General features: G+C 36.8%; 1 protein-coding gene across 1 annotated transcript in view; it reads right to left on the bottom strand.

The window, feature by feature from the left end:
* The window catches only part of LOC127850995 (calmodulin-A-like), a 47,761-nt gene extending 41,335 nt beyond the window's left edge, over window positions 1-6,426 (bottom strand). The window contains exon 1 of the mRNA XM_052384414.1: window positions 6,409-6,426. The gene's annotated coding sequence lies outside the window, so the exon portion shown is untranslated. The remainder of the gene's footprint in view (window positions 1-6,408) is intronic.
* Between the last annotated feature and the right edge of the window lie 2,234 nt (window positions 6,427-8,660).

Raw genomic sequence — 8,660 nt, 5'->3', positions numbered from 1 at the left:
GAATTAAGTCCGGATGTCCGGGGCGAGGCTCATAATTTGCAATGGATTCTTTGCCCCGCGATTGTCGGTAAAACAATTACACCCTTGATCACGGTTGTCAGATACGATTTGGTTTCTCTGAATCACGGATGTTTCGGGAGCGATCAAATGTGGCGTGAGTGATCCAGATTGAATTGCTTCTCATCGGCGTAAACGATTCTGCTGAAAGGGGGGCCCAAGTGTATTCAGGTCACGGCGTTTCTTGTGTTTTGATCAGCTTTGATTTAATCGAAGGAGAATGGTATATCGATGCATATTGAGTGCGGTTTTTGGTTAGAACTAGTGCAACAAGAAAGATCATTGGCAGATTTGCCTTACTCCTAATGAATAAGTTTGTGAAAGTATGTTCTTTGTCGAAGAAGGCGGCGCATAGCCATCTAGCAGTTAAAGTGTTTCTCTGCTCACTTTAGCAATAAACCAGTCTAAAGTATTGTTTCGGTAACTTTAAGAAAGAGGCATCATTAATAAACTAGAGGGACAGCGGCCCACGGTCGCTCGCCTGATACTTCGGGGAACCGATCCGCTCTTAGCAACGTCTGAGATGTGTCTGAAACCATTTATAAACTTGCCCAAAATATCAACTAGAGGTTCTACTATAGCCATATAAAGAAAATGCCAAGCCCATTGGCGGCCATGTTTTCACTCCATATATCATTAGAACAAATGTTATGATCAAGTTTCATAAAGATTTGACTCATATAAAACTTCTACAGTGTTAACAAGGTTTTACTATAGCCATTTAAGAAGTGCCCAGCCTACTGTCGGCCATATTTTTCGACAAACCATAACTATTTTTTAACTTTTTATTATAAGAACAAATGTTCTTTCAAAGTTTCATATAGATTGGACCATACAAGTGACTTCTACAGCGTTAACAATGTTTCACTATAGCCATATAATGAATATTTTCCGCCCCCTGGCGACAAATTTTCTTACCAAGTTTCAAAAAGATCGGACCATACATGTAAATTTCAGAGTATTAACAAGGTTTTACTATAGCCATATTATTAAAGATGCCCTGTCCCATGGCGGCCATGTTTTTCAATTGACAGAAATTATTTTCGAACCCATCCAAGATATCATTATAACAAATGTTTTGACCAAGTTTCACAAACATTGGGTAATGCTTGTGAATTCTTAAGTGTTAACAAAGATTTACTATAGCCATATATGAAAAAATGTCACTGTTAACAAAGATTTACTATAGATTTACTATAGCCATATATGGAAAGATTTCACGCCCCCTATAGGCCATGTTTTTCAACCAACCGTATATCATTTCCAAACTCGTCCAAGATATTAATGGGACAGATGTTCTGACCAAGTTGTATGAAGATCAAAAATAATTGTGACTCTAGAATATTAAGAAGGCAAATGTTTACACCGCATGCCGCACGACGGACGACGGACACAATGCGATCACAAAAGCTCCTATGAGCACATTTTGCTCAGGCGAGCTATAAACTGCATGATAAATACAGTCATGAATGTAGGGGGGGGGGGACATCTTTGTTGTATAAACATTTCTTGTTGTTTGGTTGTATTTCTCAAATTTTGCACATTTCAGACACTGTTTATTATTTGTATCTACCATAAAAAGTATCACGAACATTACTAAAAGGAAGTGTAATGTAGTATAATGAGACAAGAATAACAATTTGTCGATTTTTACAATAATTTGCGTTGAACGTGATGGTAAATACGACCAAATCGTTAGTTCTGCCACAAATGTAAGAGCGAATGAACCATTACATTTGTAAACCTCTGCTGAAACGACATGAGTAGTTATCAATTTAAGGTATATAGGAAAGCAGGCAGACAACAACCCCTTTATTTGTACCTAATTATAAAACTTGTTTGTAGTATTACATCTATTGTGTTCTTGTTTCTGTTCAAAACGACAACCTCCATACTTCTGAGTTAGTTCTATTCTACCCGTCGCATGGTTTGCTATCTGAACGCCTATATATGCTTGTATGAACACTCGAACGTGTTGTGTTCGATGACAACTTGCGATTTAACAAGCAAAACTTTTCAAAAGTGGCCTTTGTCCGTTGTATTGCAACAACGAACAACTTCAATGCCTTAAGCGGTTTTATTTTCTTCACTAGCGAGTTGCTAAATTCGGTCGACGCGTACAATAATACTATAAAGAGATCGAATGTCCACAAACGAGAAAAAAACGGAAACGATTTCTTATATAAATAAACGATTTATGATTACCAACCCATGTTTTGCGGGTCGAGGGCAAAGAAAATGTAATTTGCAGCAAATGTCTCTGCTCTGAAATGATTTCAGCTAGCGAAAGCAATGCGAAATCAATACTGTGATAACTTGGTATGCCTACATTTCAGTAAAGTATTGCCTCGTTCTTAGATAACGGGGCTTAATGCATGTGCGTTAAGTGTTGTCCCGGATGAGCTTGTGCATTTCAATCAGGCTAAAAAGTGACAAAACTTTTCGCCTTCAACTGGAGTTTTGTTTAGAACACGTCTTTGTTTTGAACGGCAAGTTCCATAAAAGCGGAAAGTGTCGTCTCCGATTAGTCTATGCAGACTGCACAGGTTTAGCTGGGAAACACTTAACGCGCATGCATTAAGCCATATTTTATCAGAAGTTATTTAGGTAAGTTATATATAGTGTTCGCCTAGCAATCAAGATGTCAATCAACACTTTGGGGTTGTTCTAAAAATATTCACGTACTGGTTCTACCCAGGAAATGGGTTCGACCGCGGCTCGATAAAACTGTGGCTTTTGATGCAGTCGAGTTTTAATAAATGTGACACGTTCTGAGCAAACGGGGCTTAATGTATGTGCGTAAAGTGTCATCCCAGATTAGCTTGTGCAGTCCGCACAGGCTAATCAGGGACGACGCTTTCGGCTTTTATGTTTTTTTTCGTTTAAACGAAGTCTCTTTTACACGAAAACCCAGTTAAGGCGGAAAGTGTCGTCCCTGATTAGCCTGTGCGGATTGCACAGACTAATCTGGAACGACACTTTACGCACATGCATTAAGCCCAGTTTTCTAAGAACGCGACACAAATTTACCAAAACTAAAAACACAGTTCATGGATGTGTGCAGTGAGAAATCCTTTCTAAAACTTGTTTGTAGGTTCTATAAATTATACATTATTTCATTTATAATAACATTTGGAAAGAACATAGCTAATTCAAAGATAGACGTTTGCTTGATATCACCTATAATTATCTTTTCATTTTCTGACGAATCATTTGTTAACTACGACATGTTATTACAAATAAAGCGGCATTAACTTTTCTGAAAAGTCGATGATGCCGCAACCCTCATTCGATCAAATACTTACACATCATCCTACTGCCATAATATATTATTTAAAATAATGTTTTTATCATAAAATTAATCATCTTGACAAATTTTCCCACCGATTAATACTATGACAAGTCACACTAACTGTGTTAATGTAGCTTTTCCATGTACTGACAAATCTATTATGACATGTTCTCACAATTCACTCTTTTTTTGCAGGTTACAGTATACTAAATACTTTTCTAAAATGCAATACTATACCCTTTAAAACATGAACATCATTTATTTGAAGACACGATTCTCTGTAGGGTCACTTGCCATGACTTCATTTTAGTATATTTCTGTGAGCTTTAGGTAGGGAAAACATTGTTGTTTACTAGAAATTCACTCTTTTGCTTGAAGGTTGGATACTACATAAGACTTTGACAGATGGCGGGAAACCCTCATCAACTGGATAGAAGTCTGTACATAGATGGCCGTAAAACAGTAACCTTTGATTCGCGTCGAGTTCTTTCTAACATATGACGTGACCTATTTTTTTTAATTGTTTTCGTCCTGGAATGCTGTTCGAGAAAAGGTATGGTTATGAGGGCCTCTATGTGAAAACTTTGACTTAATTTGTGATTAAAGTTATTCTTTTACATTTTATTTGTTTAGGAAATCTTTTAGTATATTGTTACCTAAATGCATGTTTTGACGAATCGCCATCTTAAAGGGATCTTTTCACGTTTTGGTAAATTGACAAAATTGAAAAAGTTGTTTCCGATTCGCAAATTTTCGTTTTAGTTATGATATTTGTGAAGAAACAGTATTAATGAACATTTACCATGGTCTAATATAGCCATTATTTGCATCTTTTTGACGATTTTAAAACCTAAACATTATAAAACGTTGCAACGCGAAACGATTGAATAATTTGGAGAGTTCTGTTGTTGTCGTTAAATTTTGTGACACTAGAAAGATTGCTTTTATAATGAATAAAATACGTCACCTATGTATACTCGGCAGAATAGCCGAGAGAGTAAAAACGTTTTTACTTCAGGACCTCAGCAGGACTCCAGGGGTCACTGGTTCGAAACCTGACCAGGCAGGTTTTTTTTCCTTTTTTTAAATGTTATTCTTAATTTTTACTGCAGCTTTTACGATCAAATGTTTACATTTATGAATAGAAAACATTTAATGAATAACTTCAGAACATACCAATATCTGTGAAAAGGCACCTTTAATATTGCATATCTGATAAAACCCACATTTTCTGAAAAATCACTTACCAGCACTAGATGAACATATTCTGGCAAATCAATTCTACCGATTTTCATCTCAGGACAAATCACATAGTAGCTTTACCATGTTCTGACAAATCACTCGGAGGTGTAACTCGTTCGGACAAATCACTCGGAGGTATAACTCGTTCGGACAAATCACTCGGAGGTATAACTCGTTCGGACAAATCACTCGGAGGTATAACTCATTCGGACAAATCACTCGGAGGTATAACTCGTTCGGACAAATCACTCGGAGGTATAACTCGTTCGGACAAATCACTCGGAGGTATAACTCGTTCGGACAAATCACTCGGAGGTATAACTCGTTCGGACAAATCACTCGGAGGTGTAACTCGTTCGGACAAATCACACGCTTATCTAAACAATCTCATATTGGGATCACCTACTCGATAAGGCAAATCCGTTCCAATCACATATTGACCAATATAACATTTCATGCAATAACTCCTACAGCTAGCCAGTCGCACATTTCGGATAGATGAGTCAAACACCAGCCAATTACTTTTCTAGCAAATCATGCGAGATGCAAATCTATCGACCAGAACCTTCCGATCTTCCGATTTTTTATACAACCCATATAAGTAATGTTTTCGCTTTTATTGGTGCGTGCTCTTTTGCTTGTGCTGATGACAACGGTGATGGTGATACGTAGGAGGAAAATGATGGAAATGATGTTAATGATGATGACTTTAATGACTTTATAGTCCGGTGGGTGCTTCTGTAAATAATTATGGCGATAATGATGATCAATATGACTATGAAGATTGTGATGCTGGTGAAAATGACGAAAATAACGAGAAATGTGATTATAAAAGTGATAATTGTGTTGTTGTTGATGATGGTGGTGAGTTTGATATGGTCAATAAATTCTTGTTTATAAAATGTCATTACCACCCTCAATCTCTCGTAATCTTCATTTCCTCTTTGCTTCCGGATTTGTTGATTGAAGTCCATCGATTATAATTTGATGCAGACATCAAAACAGAACGAACCGCACATCGATCAATTTCCACCGACAAAGTTCTGTGTCCTGATTCTCGAAAAGTAATTAACAAACTTGTCGTTTGGAACTGTTAATTCATTGAATAAACGTCGATAAATGTTTCGAGTGCAAGGTCGATACTGATACACGGGTATGAAAGGGTTACGTTTACATACGTTATTAATTAGTACTGTAACTCATGACATGTATACGTAGAATGAAAATCCAGAGATTATATCAGGGATTGTTTTTTACTTTCAGCTTGTATGGTACCACACAGGTAAATACGTTTTCATCACAACACTAAATGTATAGGACACATTAATTTTTATATGGACAATGACCGAATGCCGTTACAATACTAAATTTAAAACTTCTATAAAAGCTGCGGGCACCGTCTTTGAGCGGTCAAGGCAAAATATTGCAGGTTAAAGGCTACCCGAATCTTACAATTAACCTAAATTAATGTGAAAAAGATGCCCGTCATACATCTAATGTCTTGCATCTAACATTTATATATCGAATTATATTTTGCATCCCAAGTGTTATGAATAATATTGATGGGATAAAAGTATTATTTGTCCTTTCGTACTGGTTATCAAGTGTTTTGTCCAATGATTGATCCACCGAAACCCTTTTACTTTCGATATATGTATATAACCATGGGTTTTCATGGGTTACTGAAAGGTCATAAATATAACAACCAAAATACTTAGTTAAGCACTCGCCAACACACATACACACTCTAACACACACACAGTTTATGGAGTAAGAGACCGAGTTTATAGATCTACGATTATCAACAATAAATTTACCTGCTCAGCGGATTAGTGTACCGTGGAAGTTGAATTCTACGGCGCGCGGATAACCCCTGCACGAAATTTGTTTAACATAATTTTTCCAATATTCAATCCAGGTGAGCCGTTTATCACCACCGCGCTACCATTCCTCTATCGTTCAGTTGTACACTTGTCCATATTTTCTTAATATCGTTAAGAACCTCCAAGAGTGATAGCTATTGCTTAAGACACCGTCAAGCAGCGAAGCACATGTTTCGTTTCGCAGGCATGTACAGAATCCGTCGAGAAATGTAGTATCGCACTCTACTCTCATATGCCAGGAGAAAAAAATGAATCACTAGACTATATATATATATTTTTTACATTGCGGCTACACTGCACAATATGTTACGCCACTCAGCGAGGCACGTAAAACTATTACTCCAAAGGAAAAATACAATCGACGACCGCAGATGCCTGGCTTGGAAATTGCTGGCCAGATATCGAGGGTATTGATCCGGCCTCCTCGTGCCGCGATAAAAACGGAAAAATCATTCAGTACTCTAGGCGACCTAGAGGCGATCCAGCGCGCATGCGTAAGACAGACAATTGCTCATTAGACGGTATAGGTAATTAAGTGGCCATTGAGGTGGTCGAGGAGCCACGTGCGTCGAACAGAACGTGGGAGGAGAGAATCGTTGTTTTTAAGTAAGTATTGCTATTTCTATGAGTATCGTTTTAGCCATTTGTTATTAAGTATCGTAAAGTACTTTTGAGCTTCTTGATAACATTTTCGATGCAAAGGTTTGCAAACGTAACTCAGCTTTTTTTTTAAACTTCATCATCATTAAGTATCGTACTGTATTTTTTAATTATTGATTTATTTTCGAAGCAATGCTTAGCACAAGTAACTATTATTACATAATAAATTTCCCTTACATATTTCATTGCGAAATGAACTAAGTGCTGAACATAATTGTGTATTATGTATGAATTCAGTCGTAATTCAGTCGTAAATAAAGGTTGTCGTAAGACCGATCTTACGAAGAGGCATGGCATCTTATAGCTGGTATAATATTCATATGTTTGGAATCGCTCGCGTGTCATCTTGTTTATTCCCAGCCAAAATGCGTAGGGATATATAAATGAAATGGCATATATTGTCAAGGTTTCACGATTGCGCGGTTAAATGCTTTATTGCGCGGTTAAATGCTTTATTGCGCGGTAAAACTGCAGATACAATGTTCTGAATGCAACTCCTCCGAAGTGCTACAAGCGAGTTTTTTTTCAAATTTTAAGAAAAGTGATCTTCTCAGGATGCATATTCACCCTTTGCATGCTGGGAAATTTGTAGTCTGCTAAAATGTCGTCTGCTGAATTTGTAAAATAAGCATTTTCTTCATTTTTTTTTCAAAGAATACTATCAGAATAGCAAACAGTTTGGATCCAGATGAGACGCCACATTTTGTGGCGTCTCATCTGGATCCAAACTGTTTGCAAAGGCCTTTAAAATTCGGTTCCCGCACTGAAAGGGTTGACAATATATCGGGATTGACTTTGTTGAAGGGGTTTTTACCTTTTGTATAAAACAATAGGAATAAAGGGTTATGTGCTCAAAGTATTCTACATTTTGATTGCGAGTTTAATCAAACTTTTACATAATGATTCTTTCAAAGTACCGCATTTTGTTAAGGTGTCGCGATTCTGTTATACGTATGGAGTTTGAATCTTTTTTTTTTAAACAAAATATCAAAGCGTATGTGTTCGATTCTGTTTACATTCTGCATGCGATTGTCGTCCAATATTTACAGAAAAGTGATCTCAAAATGCTACCGCGCGCATTGTCGATGCCTACTAATTGCACTCCGCGGGCATTGTCAATGCCTACTAATTGCACTACGTTTTTAGTACTTATTGAACTTTGTTTAAAATTGCGTATAAAAGTATATGTGCACGATTTCCACTTCATTTCAAATTCTTTTTTCATCAAACTTTTACATAATAAATAATCTCCGAGTATTGAACCGTAAATTGTCGATGTTTCGCGGGGCTTTTTCAAAGAGTATTATTGGATTAGTTCTCAAATACGTGCATGCTGAATTTGGATCCGGCGGATTCCGCGTTTTCCCTCAGCAAATAATGACTCTTATTTCACATTTATACTGTTATAACATTAAAACATAATTATTATAACTGTCCAACATGTTGATGTGCTCGAAAGTTGTGCTACTATTATTTTGATAGTTATGCCCATCTAATTGCATTTATTCTGCTGTACAATGTGTATT

This window comes from Dreissena polymorpha, chromosome 11, assembly GCF_020536995.1.
Source record: "Dreissena polymorpha isolate Duluth1 chromosome 11, UMN_Dpol_1.0, whole genome shotgun sequence".
Classification (NCBI taxonomy): Eukaryota; Metazoa; Mollusca; class Bivalvia; order Myida; family Dreissenidae; genus Dreissena; species Dreissena polymorpha.
Note: the sequence above shows the minus strand (reverse complement) of the source record. Positions and strands in the feature narration are given on the sequence as shown.